General features: G+C 41.1%; 2 long non-coding RNA genes across 2 annotated transcripts; both read left to right on the top strand.

Moving 5' to 3' along the window:
* Window positions 1-1092: 1092 nt before the first annotated feature.
* Window positions 1093-2543, top strand: LOC120734735. The gene is made up of 3 exons (XR_005696097.1): window positions 1093-1631; window positions 1728-1820; window positions 1953-2543. It is a non-coding gene; the product is annotated as an uncharacterized LOC120734735 (long non-coding RNA).
* Window positions 2544-8162: 5619 nt separating this feature from the next.
* LOC120734722 lies at window positions 8163-8949 on the top strand. Its single transcript, XR_005696085.1, has 3 exons — window positions 8163-8361; window positions 8469-8633; window positions 8745-8949. It is a non-coding gene; the product is annotated as an uncharacterized LOC120734722 (long non-coding RNA).
* Window positions 8950-13499: the final 4550 nt, after the last annotated feature.

Raw genomic sequence — 13499 nt, 5'->3', positions numbered from 1 at the left:
CCCCCCCAACTTCCTTTATGTAGGTACTGGAAAGGAGGCATGGCTTGTTTCCAGTCAGCAGCACTGGCAACACTGGGGTATAGTCCCTAGAGCTCAGTTGTGTATGTGCGTCTCCTTTCACAGGGTGAATGTGTCAGGTTAGGTTTATGACAGTGTGTTTACAAGAAACATGTGTCTACACTCTAAAAAGTAATTCATCAGGCCTTTTACCACCACTTCATTAAATCCATGGCTGCAACATAAAAATTTTAATTTATTGATTAAGATAGACCTTCTAAGTTGCAAACTTTATTTTTTTGGGTTGTGTTGAAATAATAATGTTGGTAATTACATTAAATTAATTTTATATGTAATTTGAAATTAAATCCCAATGTTAGTGGGTTCAAAATAAAATTCAAGTTGTAATTACTTAAAGAAATTGAATAGATAACTTATTTTTTTTCCACTGTAACTTCTGATTTCAAATTCCCTCCCCTACCGACTTAACTAGCCCGGGCAAATTCACACATGTTGGGTTGCATGGTGCAAGTTTTTGTAAAAGACATTTCAAGGTAAGTAACATTTCATTAACAAATAACAGTTCTACCAAAGCAAAGCATTTGTGCTAGTCACCTGTAGTGGATTTGTGTATGATGTGATGCTCATACAGATAAGGAAATACTTTGCACTACCACATGTAGCTAATGCTAGCCATTCTAAACTTTAGCACAGCAGAGGATAAGACTTATAAAGTTTCATTTGACAAGTCTTCAGCTAGAGAGTGCAACTGTGGCTAGGAAAAGCTTGGTTAAAGTTTTGCTACACAGTGCAATCTAATTTCGATCTTAGGCTGATTTTGTTTTTCTTTTTACCAAAATTAGAAGCCTTAAACTGTGAATAGTTTTGTCAGAGGGATAACCTAGAGGCTTCTTTTTTCCATCTGGCTCACCTATTTTATGTCTTTATAAAACTTGCATGACCTATACATAATATTACATTGTAAATGATTTTGGTTAGTATTGTGATACAGCTTAAAGTAAGTATTGTTCTTGATCTTAAGAGCTGTAGCTATCTTTGTTTTGTTTTTTTAAAAAAAATCAGATTGTGTGAAATATTGTTAATGTCATTCCAATAGCATTATTCTGGCATAGGCTATGTGAATCTACTTAATATTAAGACTTTATGTAAGCAGTTAGTATAGTGTGATAATCTAGGGTCATTAGTGCTTTGTTAAGTTGGGACACATTTTTTACAAAATGGGCTGGGAGTGAACAATGTGTAAATTCGAAACCTCTGCAAAAACAGGGTTGCTAAAACATTAGAGATTACACCACGGTTATGGTGGGGAAGTCTCCCTTGTCTTCACCAAGATTGTTTTTGTTCCCTCAAAACTTGGGGTAGCCTTAGATCACTTCTATCCTCTTTAAATAATGTATTACAGCATTCATTAATGCAGTATAGCTAATAGTCTGCAAGGTTTAATTCTTCTGTTTGTGTGGTCTACAGATAAAGGAGGAGTTCAAGAGAATAACTACTGTAAGCCTTGAATGGCTACACTTGACCATTGCACCCCAAAACTGATGGATGTCATTTTATCAAGGGGAGGAGCTAAGGGAGTGAGAATCAGGCAGATCAAGGACATGCTTCTTGAGGTAGGACAACTATTTAGACTTTGGGTAGCTTTGAAATGCACTTTGTTGTCAGTCACCCATGTATTTTATACTCATACTTTATTTTTTCTTAAATAGCACAATACAATTGAAACACGCAGAGAAGTAGCCATCTGCTGCCTTATCACTTTCCTTGGAGAGAAGGACGAGGACCTTTTCATGGAGTTTGGTGTAAGTAATTCAGCATTGTGTGTGTGTGTGTGTGTGTGTGTTCCATTGATCATCTGAATTCATTAAGATTCAGTAAGTATAAAAGTCTAATCTATAATTCACTAACCTATTTTTTAAAATTTGCTTTACAAGGACACCGAAGAACTTAAGGCAGGTGATGAAAACTGCCATCATCAGTGACCGGTACACCCCTGGATCTAACCAAAAGACTGCAACCATTGTGGTGGAGGAAACAAAAATCATGGAGGGCCAGAATTTCCCAAGGTGCTGTGTTTTGCTCATGGGCATAATATATGCTCTCAATCTGAGCTAATGCAAGGATCTGAAATATACTTTTGAAGTTGTTCAGAAGCTGTTCCTTGACCTTGATGGAACCATCATTATGTTAAAGATGTTGACTCTGTTTCAAAAATTGTTAACTGTTTTGAATCCTGTATGTGTAAAATTGATCTTAAAGGTGTTTGCTGCATTGTGTAATAGAAGGATGCAAGATCTTGTAAAGTTTGGTAGGCATTGAAAGTTAACATTTACTGAACACTTGCATGGAAGTATTACTGCAACAAAATGTTTTCTAAGTAGATTTTTTACCAATTGAACACATTTGTTTCTGTGGTGTTAAATACATAAAGGCATATTCTATAACTTGGCTGTGATGGTATAAATCTAAATTTCTGGTTTATTTTCACTTTTTAAATACAAAGTGTTGAAATGCCTACTGTTAAATAAAAAAGTTATTTGATAAAAAAAATGTTGAATGACTTCCTTTCTTAAAAGCTATTACAATAAAAAAAATAAGAGAAAGCTAAAATGATGATAATAATGATGAAAATCAGCAACTTAATATTTTAAATAATGAACTTTAAAAAATTGTTTTTGTAATTGCTGTAATTAATTACATAACACTTAAAAATCATTTCAAATAATGTGGAAAAAGTAATTGGAGGAACATAATTTTTATGAGTAAACAACTTAAAAATATGTTTTTAAGCTACCAAATATTACGTAAATGGTAATTAAAATCACCTTTGATTATGGAGGATAATTTAATTCCCGTAACTCAATATAGTTTGTTGGTTCAATCTAATTTCAACGCAAGTTATCATAACTCAAAAAGAGTAATGGAAACTGTTGCGTTAATTTTTTTTGTTGAGCTTAAACAATAGTTTTTAGAGTGTACCGTCAAATTCAGTCTAAGCATATATTTATAATTTAAAAAAAGATATTAAAGCAAAATATTGACATTAATTGCAGTTTTTTCATGATTGTACATTTTAAAATTCTGCTTTTGTGTACATTTTATACATCTTTTTCCACTTTTTGTAATGCAGGGTTATAATCCACTGTCAACTGAAAGACATTTCCTCTCAGCATTTGACAGTTGATGCCACACACTGTGGAACCAACCTTTCACCTACTCCACGGCGTACAAAGATCCTCCGTGATGAACCAAAGATTTCAAATGTTGACCCATCATCCATAAAACCTTCTTCCAGTCTTCAGTAGTCCAGTGGTGGTGTTTCAATGTCCAGACAAGCCTCATTGTCTTATTCTGACGTCTGGCTTTCTTGCTGCATCCTCTCAAACCTGCAGCTCGAAGTTTCTCTTCACAGCTGAAACTGAGACTTGCTCATTACGACCACTATGAAGCTGCTTGAAGCTGTTGTCCTGTGAGCCACCTGTTAACTCTCAGAAACTCCAGTTCAGTCGTGTCTTTGGGTCTGCAGACCTCTTCCTGTCAGTTTGTTTCTGAGCCTTTGAAGGAAACTGTCCTCACTGACACCTTAACTTTCTTTGCAGTCTCTCTGTAGCACAGACCTACATTTATACGTCTTATGATGGTCTGTCTCTCTTCCATTGTCAATTGCCCTTTTTCTTGCCATTTTTATAGCAACACTCTACTTTCTGCAGTACAATACTGTTCAACTGATGCTCACGAGGGTATGGTACCACAGTGTGTTCCAACACTGCTTTTATGCAGACAGAGGGGGAAGAAATCCGGAACAGCTGTAGGAATTAGTAGCACCAGCTTTCAAGTCTTGATCATCCTCCACTGCTGGGTTGTTAACCCATTCTGTGTTCTCTGAAAAAAGCCTTTTTGTATAATTCTTACTGTATAATTCTTTTCTGAAAAGGGACCTGAAGCTAGTGAACTTAAAACACCTTTTTACAAAGAAAAAAAACTCTTCTGCGACATGAATATTACACCTCATTAGCTAGAACAAATGAGCTGTTGACTTATAAAGTTTTAGACAATAACACGTGTACCTGTACCTCTCCGAAACAGTTGCGGGAGGAGGAAGCAAAATTATTGAAGAAAGGGAAAGTTAACACTGTAGATTTGCGTAGGGTAAGTGATGAGAAGGAATGTTTGAAAATGTGGATGATGGAAGCAGAAAGGAGGGAAAAGAAAGCAGCCCTGAAAGAGTTGCCTAGAGAAGTGCATGGAAGGGAGGCTGATGCAGAATCTGCCTCAGCGCCTCTTCCGCCTCTGTATAACATGGAGAACAAAACATCATTTCCCTGTTCACGCACTGTTTGTGCTTCTCCTTGTGCCCTAGTACAGGCTGTTTTGCAGGGCCTGAAAGCCGATGCCGACCTGGACTCCTTTCCCTCCCGATCCTGCTCTGCACCACACAACACACCGCCAATAGACGGCAGCGCCAGTTCAGCGGCTGGAGAGTGGCAGCTCCGCCAAGAGGAAGCGTTAGAAGTGACACTCAAACCGGGCAGACGGCCGAGAGGGGCCCTCCAAGCACTTAGCCACACATGGAGCGCGCCGCGGGCTAATGGATATTATGTCCTGCCCTTTGCCACGGATCAGCCTGGGTATTGTCCCACGGGTCAAGAAATTGGACGCGCAGCAGCAGGCAAGCTGGAACCATGTAACGTGAGGAAAATATCACCACATTTGCCTGACCCTACGCTGGGGGTAAGACACCTGACCTACGAGCATGAAGAAAACTATGGATATTGTCAGACTTACAAGCAAACCCAGGACGAATCTGTGGATTATTTCATACATCGTATGATAAATGTATTTGAAGCTAATGGTGGAATACCGAAGGACGACATGACAGGCGTCACCGCCTCCACATGTGAGCACCATCTCTGCGGCCATATTTTACGGGGACTAAGATCAGATGTGGCAGCCAAAGTAAGGTGTTTGCAAGTGGGGAGGGAAAATGAACCTCGGCTAACGGAACTACGACGCCATGCCCGCCATGCTCAGAACCACCTTGACGAAAGGAAAAGCAAGAAAGAGGAAAAACAGAGCGCCGACCTCCACAATGCAGCCTTAACGCTGTACAAGGCTGCAGTGAACCCGTGGGGTGGCTTCCACTGTAAAGGCAGCTGGCGCTACCGAGGCCGGGGAGGAAGACGTGATCGAGGACATGATCAACAACGACAGCAGCAGGGAGGAGACCCAGATGCCTGCTTTTCCTGTGGTAAGCATGGACACTGGAAGCGGAATTGCCCTAACCGAGGCTATCCGAGACGTGAACATCATCAACACTAAAACGACCAAGTGACCAGGGCCAGGGGTGGGTGCAGGCGGACTGAGACCGGAGTACGGTGTACATTTTAGGACATCGTCAGGTCTCAGGAAAAAAGTTGTCAGGTCTCAGTCTCAGAAGAAAAAATATCAGGTCTCAGTCTCAGACGAAAAAATGTCAGGCCTCAGACTCAACAACAACCACAACAACGGGTCCAAACACATACAGAATGGATTTCACTGAGATGATCATTGTTTTAAACCCTAAAGCTTTCACAATGTGTGTTTAAAAATGAAGGTGCTATGTGCTATACGTCCACAATACAACTGCACAGGACTATACTGTGTTACTGGGTGTGTGTGTGTATCATGCTTAATGATAGATGCCAACCCAAAAAAATGTTTTTTAAGCAAAGATGTTGCTTATTTCAGAAACACAATGGCCACCCACACTGATCATTCTGAAAACCATAGCATACATTGCCTTTTGGTTTTGATGAAAATCGCTACATTGGCAGGTTTTAATTACAGTAAATCGGTAGTTATTTTTTAAACATTTCATTCACATATAATAAACAGCATGTGCAAGTTGGATACTTGGATATATACATGACTAGAGGGCTGACTGGATTATTTGTATAAGACTACAACTGCATGAAAAAGCTCAACAGCTTCTGGTGTCCTAATTAACTCCCCGCCAATGACCATTGCAACTAGTAAAAACAAAGCAGAGAAGAATGAAAAACAGAGCAGACAGCACATAAGAGAATGATAAGTGAGTGTGGTTGATCCGCCACTTATGAGAACCACAGAAAATGAGATTTGCTGTTTCCCTCTGAATGCAGCTGAGGAGTGGGGCTGGATAAATGACCTTGGTGTTAATGGAAATGTGATTCTCTTCTGCACCCTCACATTCTTACAGTCTTCTCTCTTATTTAAATTTCTCATTATCTTGATATTTTCTGAGAGCCTCATCTTGGCTTATTGAAATTCTTTGCTTCAGTGACTCATTGAGTTACTTTTCAATGTGAGAAAAATTCTTCCACATGGAGGTAAAAATGCTCTAAAACACACAGTAATTATTGCATTTCCCCAAAAAGTATTCAGTCTTTCTATGGCAAACACAGAGGTGTCCTCAGTCAGGACTGAACTGGACAGGTATATTCAAAGTGCTGTTCTGCTCGACCTGAGCACCCAAAGAGTTTCGTACTACAAGCATCGTTCATACAGACATACAGTGGGGCAAAAAAGTATTTAGTCAGCCACCGATTGTGCAAGTTCCCCCACCTAAAATGATGACAGAGGTCAGTAATTTGCACCAGAGGTACACTTCAACTGTGAGAGACAGAATGTGAAAAAAAAAATCTATGAATCCACATGGTAGGATTTGTAAAGAATTTATTCGTAAATCAGGGTGGAAAATAAGTATTTGGTCAATAACAAAAATACAACTCAATACTTTGTAACATAACCTTTGTTGGCAATAACAGAGGTCAAACGTTTACTATAGGTCTTTACCAGGTTTGCACACACAGTAGCTGGTATTTTGGCCCATTCCTCCATGCAGATCTTCTCGAGAGCAGTGATGTTTTGGGGCTGTCGCCGAGCAACACGGACTTTCAACTCCCGCCACAGATTTTCTATGGGGTTGAGGTCTGGAGACTGGCTAGGCCACTCCAGGACTTTCAAATGCTTCTTACGGAGCCACTCCTTTGTTGCCCGGGCGGTGTGTTTTGGATCATTGTCATGTTGGAAGACCCAGCCTCGTTTCATCTTCAAAGTTCTCACTGATGGAAGGAGGTTTTGGCTCAAAATCTCACGATACATGGCCCCATTCATTCTGTCCTTAACACGGATCAGTCGTCCTGTCCCCTTGGCAGAAAAACAGCCCCATAGCATGATGTTTCCACCCCCATGCTTCACAGTAGGTATGGTGTTCTTGGGATGCAACTCAGTATTCTTCTTCCTCCAAACACGACGAGTTGAGTTTATACCAAAAAGTTCTACTTTGGTTTCATCTGCCCACATGACATTCTCCCAATCCTCTGCTGTATCATCCATGTGCTCTCTGGCAAACTTCAGACGGGCCTGGACATGCACTGGCTTCAGCAGCGGAACACGTCTGGCACTGCGGGATTTGATTCCCTGCCGTTGTAGTGTGTTACTGATGGTGACCTTTGTTACTTTGGTCCCAGCTCTCTGCAGGTCATTCACCAGGTCCCCCCATGTGGTTCTGGGATCTTTGCTCACCGTTCTCATGATCATTTTGACCCCACGGGATGAGATCTTGCGTGGAGCCCTAGATCGAGGGAGATTATCAGTGGTCTTGTATGTCTTCCATTTTCTGATGATTGCTCCCACAGTTGATTTTTTCACACCAAGCTGCTTGCCTATTGTAGATTCACTCTTCCCAGTCTGGTGCAGGTCTACAATACTTTTCCTGCTGTCCTTCGAAAGCTCTTTGGTCTTGGCCATGGCGGAGTTTGGAGTCTGACTGTTTGAGGCTGTGGACAGGTGTCTTTTATACAGATGATGAGTTCAAACAGGTGCCATTCATACAGGTAACGAGTGGGGGACAGAAAAGCTTCTTACAGAAGACGTTACAGGTCTGTGAGAGCCAGAGATTTTCCTTGTTTGAGGTGACCAAATACTTATTTTCCACCCTAATTTACGAATAAATTCTTTACAAATCCTACCATGTGAATTCATGGATTTTTTTTTCACATTCTGTCTCTCACAGTTGAAGTGTACCTCTGGTGCAAATTACTGACCTCTGTCATCATTTTAGGTGGGGGAACTTGCACAATCGGTGGCTGACTAAATACTTTTTTGCCCCACTGTACCTTCTTGCACGTCTCTGTTTCCTGTGTTGTTAGAAATCCAACTGTAATTTTAGGAAAAATTATGCCAAAAGCACATTTACAATTACTTAAGACCGTTTTTAATTTCATTTCTTTAGACCAAATCCCCTGTACACATATATGGACTCCGAGGATGAGCAACCTACAAAATAACGGTTTCCCCAGGCCCCTCGAGTGAAAATACCAGGTAATAAAATAATTTCTAGTGTCTGTGTACATATCTGTGTCTGATACAAGGAAACTTTTTTGACAAGTTGTCTGTATTCTTTCAATAAATTATCTTTTTCTAAACAGCCCTCACCACTCCGCAGTCTGCCCCCCAGCCCACTGATAGCAACCATCATAATGCCCCACCCAGCTTCCAGCACCTTTCGCCACTCCGGCACAACCCACAAACCGACACAGCTTTGCGATCTCCCCAGCATGCAGAGTCTGATGTCGATGTCTTCCCTATAGATGGTATGCTTTTAAAATACTTTTAAAGCTGAATCACAATGTCATTGTATTCTTATCTTCAAAACACCAGTTTATACTCCTGAATGTCATCTTGTTGTGATTTCTTTTCTGTAGATTCCAGAGACTCTGTGAGACCACTATTACAAGGCAAGTTTGAAAATCTTGGAATTTCACATGGTATAACAAATATACGTGACAGGCAAAAACTAGTAAACACTTTTAGCAGTTACAAGAACTAACAAATGAATATCCAACAAAAGGGAATAGAAATACATTGTACTGCAAATACTTTGGTTTATTCTTTGTATGACTTGAAAATCAGGCTTTAGGGAAAACTAAATGACATGTTTCTATCATCAATTGCATGAAGTAAACACACAAGCACTTGCATACACATTTAAGACACCTCCTGGGTGAGGTGCTCCGGGCATGTCCCACCGGGAGGAGACACGCTGAAGAGATTATGTCTTGGCTGGCCTGGGAACGCCTTGGTGTTCCCCTGGACAAGCTAGAGGAGGTGACCAGGGAGAGGGAGGTCTGAGCTTCTCTGCTTGGGCTGCTGCTGCCGCGACCCGGCACCGGGTAAGTGGAAGAAGATGGATGAATGGAAGTGAATATAACTAAACTGACTGCTTACTTGCAGGTGGAGAGAGATGAGCTCTGAGAAGAGGTGATGTGAATCCGGGTTAGCAGAATGGTACAATAGGGCTGACCTGAGTTCCAAAGGTTCGAGGAGTGGTGGTGGCAGGAGGGCAGGCAGATGAAGCACTGAGAGATTTCCAAACGAGACAGTGAATTATCCAGGAGTCTGGAAGGTGGGCTAGAGCCAGAGTGATGAGCCGAGGGGATTTCCAGGTAAGTCTTAAGTCTTCCACGCCTGATTGCCTCCAAACCAGCTCCAGGTGTGGAAAGCTGGTGAGGGGAATCTAAACCGAATTACAGTTGACAAAAAAGCTGCCATAATATCTTATAAATGTGTTCACTCACTACCTGTAAAAAGTACAGCGATGTTCTGGCAAAAACAGCTACCAGTACTTTACAGTTTTATTTATTTTACAATATTTTAGTATTTTATAATTCAACAAATTTTTACAGTGTGTTGAGATGGATGACTGACAGACTATGATTATAAGAATTATAAATATACCTAAATATAAGTGCTTTCAAAGTGCTTTTTGAAATGTGTGTACAGTGGGGCAAAAAAGTATTTAGTCAGCCACCGATTGTGCAAGTTCCCCCACCTAAAATGATGACAGAGGTCAGTAATTTGCACCAGAGGTACACTTCAACTGTGAGAGACAGAATGTGAAAAAAAAATCCATGAATTCACATGGTAGGATTTGTAAAGAATTTATTCGTAAATTAGGGTGGAAAATAAGTATTTGGTCACCTCAAACAAGGAAAATCTCTGGCTCTCACAGACCTGTAACGTCTTCTGTAAGAAGCTTTTCTGTCCCCCACTCGTTACCTGTATGAATGGCACCTGTTTGAACTCATCATCTGTATAAAAGACACCTGTCCACAGCCTCAAACAGTCAGACTCCAAACTCCGCCATGGCCAAGACCAAAGAGCTTTCGAAGGACAGCAGGAAAAGTATTGTAGACCTGCACCAGACTGGGAAGAGTGAATCTACAATAGGCAAGCAGCTTGGTGTGAAAAAATCAACTGTGGGAGCAATCATCAGAAAATGGAAGACATACAAGACCACTGATAATCTCCCTCGATCTAGGGCTCCACGCAAGATCTCATCCCGTGGGGTCAAAATGATCATGAGAACGGTGAGCAAAGATCCCAGAACCACATGGGGGGACCTGGTGAATGACCTGCAGAGAGCTGGGACCAAAGTAACAAAGGTCACCATCAGTAACACACTACAACGGCAGGGAATCAAATCCCGCAGTGCCAGACGTGTTCCGCTGCTGAAGCCAGTGCATGTCCAGGCCCGTCTGAAGTTTGCCAGAGAGCACATGGATGATACAGCAGAGGATTGGGAGAATGTCATGTGGGCAGATGAAACCAAAGTAGAACTTTTTGGTATAAACTCAACTCGTCGTGTTTGGAGGAAGAAGAATACTGAGTTGCATCCCAAGAACACCATACCTACTGTGAAGCATGGGGGTGGAAACATCATGCTATGGGGCTGTTTTTCTGCCAAGGGGACAGGACGACTGATCCGTGTTAAGGACAGAATGAATGGGGCCATGTATCGTGAGATTTTGAGCCAAAACCTCCTTCCATCAGTGAGAACTTTGAAGATGAAACGAGGCTGGGTCTTCCAACATGACAATGATCCAAAACACACCGCCCGGGCAACAAAGGAGTGGCTCCGTAAGAAGCATTTGAAAGTCCTGGAGTGGCCTAGCCAGTCTCCAGACCTCAACCCCATAGAAAATCTGTGGCGGGAGTTGAAAGTCCGTGTTGCTCGGCGACAGCCCCAAAACATCACTGCTCTCGAGAAGATCTGCATGGAGGAATGGGCCAAAATACCAGCTACTGTGTGTGCAAACCTGGTAAAGACCTATAGTAAACGTTTGACCTCTGTTATTGCCAACAAAGGTTATGTTACAAAGTATTGAGTTGTATTTTTGTTATTGACCAAATACTTATTTTCCACCCTGATTTACGAATAAATTCTTTACAAATCCTACCATGTGGATTCATAGATTTTTTTTTTCACATTCTGTCTCTCACAGTTGAAGTGTACCTCTGGTGCAAATTACTGACCTCTGTCATCATTTTAGGTGGGGGAACTTGCACAATCGGTGGCTGACTAAATACTTTTTTGCCCCACTGTATAGTATACAAGGAATTTTTGAAGTGCACAAGTGTACACGGCTTTGCATTTTTTAAAAAGTTTACAAACTTCCACCTTTTGGACTATATTATGTGGTGATATTGCAGTATGCAAGCACCACCAAGATCATAAATTCTTAACAATCAAAGATATGTTTGTGAGTAAAAAAAGTTTTACTTGTGCTTTCATTTAAGACTGGTTTGGGTTTCTGCTTCGGACTGAAGGTCAGATGTATCACAGTGTTCACATAGAGATCGCTGAAGACTGCGTTCTGTAGTGATGTGCAGATCGATCCTGAAATATCGATTCCTCCGATACCAGTCATTTATGTTCTAGAATCGATTCTCACATTAAAATATCGATATTTTAGTAATTTAGGGTAAATTTGTAGTTTATCATTAACAGGAACACAGTGGAAAGAAACTATAACATTCGGACTGTCTACATTCGAAGGAACTACTTCCTCTTCCGCCTTTCATAGCCATGTGCAAAATACGGCTGCATAAATGTCTCACAGCCCCTTGGCGTGCGCACTCACAACAATGGCTGAGCGTGATTGTGCGGACGTATTTTACCTCCACAAACAGCTGAGACGTGGTTTGCGATACATGTGGCAAAAAAGTGAGGTGTTGCTGCAACATCACTAACCTTGTCAAACACCTCAGAGTAAATCATTATCACAGAATATGACAAGGGTATGTTGAGGTGAACTGAAGACGAGGAGAGGGACAGGTGCTGCTAGGGCGAGACAGACGTCTCTCACGGGTCCTTTAGTGCTGCAGGCAGGCAAGGTGTTCAAATAGCGCAACTTCAGATTTTTTATTTCTGTATGATGAGCTCTGCATTATTAAGTGATAAGAACAAGTAATCTGATGTCCTGTAATCATTATGATGCTATAATTTGAGATACAACAAATAAAATAAGTTTTTGTACAAAGTATCGGATCAGTATCGTTGATACCACCCTGGATATTACTTGGTATCGGATCGGAAAGGAAATCAGTGGTATCGCACATCATTAGCGTTCTGCTTCGTGAAATGTGCCTGGAAATTCTTATTATTCTTATTATTATTCAAGAAGAGCTGAAAGCAATAAAAGCCCCTCTAGCTAGATATGTAATCACCATGTTGTCTTTTGCCATTTTGTTAAGGTAATTTATGATAAAAGGCACTTGGTGGGAGTCTAGATCAGGGGTCCTCGATCCCAGTCCACAAGGGCCGGTGTCCCTGCAGGTTTTAGATCTCACCCTGGGTCAACACACCTGAATCACACGATTAGTTCATTCCCAGGCCTCTGGAGAACTTCAAGACATGTTGAGGAGGTAATTTATCCATTTAAATCAGCTGTGATGGATCAAGGACACATCTAAAACCTGCAGGGACACCGGCCCTCGTGGACTGGGATTGGGGACCCCTGGTCTAGATGAACTATTGTGAAATCGAATAGGTGCATGGAGCCATTGTAGTTTGGCTCCAAGAACACAGTTTAAAGATTTATTGTATCATAACCCTTCAAATCTTGGGAAACTCATCAGATTTTCGGCTGCAGTGTTGGTTTGACTGCGTTTCTTGGTTCCCTGAACTACAAAGAAGTTTATTTTCTTGTAGAACTGTGATTCTAAAAGATGTTGATGATTCCTTTCAGTTCATTGAGGAGATTTTTAAAAAAGTCTCTTGTTAGATCATATGTATTAATCCGGTGTCTGCAGAGACAGCTGTCAGGAGCATGGTTGTTGTTTCTTTAATATTCCAGGGATGCACAGCATGTATTTGTGTCACACAGTACTTACTTATTTTGTACCTGCTTGTGCAGAATACTTAGAGAAAACATTCTGTACAAACAACTTGAACAGCATCATCATCATATTTCCTACACCACGGACAATGTGTTTTCTTGTCTTTCTGAACTCAAAGTGAGAAATCCTTCTGCTGCTCTGCCATGCAAAAAATTGTGAGTGGTCAATGTGAAAGCATGCAAAGAACACAACCTTCAACCGACCTTTCTGTGTGTCCATAGCATGTGTCCATTTGTTTTGGCAGCTGGTATTTGTGTGGAATGCAGCATATAGCAATG

This window comes from Simochromis diagramma, unplaced genomic scaffold (genome assembly GCF_900408965.1).
Source record: "Simochromis diagramma unplaced genomic scaffold, fSimDia1.1 OVJJ01000564.1, whole genome shotgun sequence".
In the NCBI taxonomy this organism is placed as follows: domain Eukaryota; kingdom Metazoa; phylum Chordata; class Actinopteri; order Cichliformes; family Cichlidae; genus Simochromis; species Simochromis diagramma.
The sequence above is the reverse complement of the archived record's forward strand: the minus strand, read 5'-3'. Positions and strand labels throughout refer to the sequence as shown.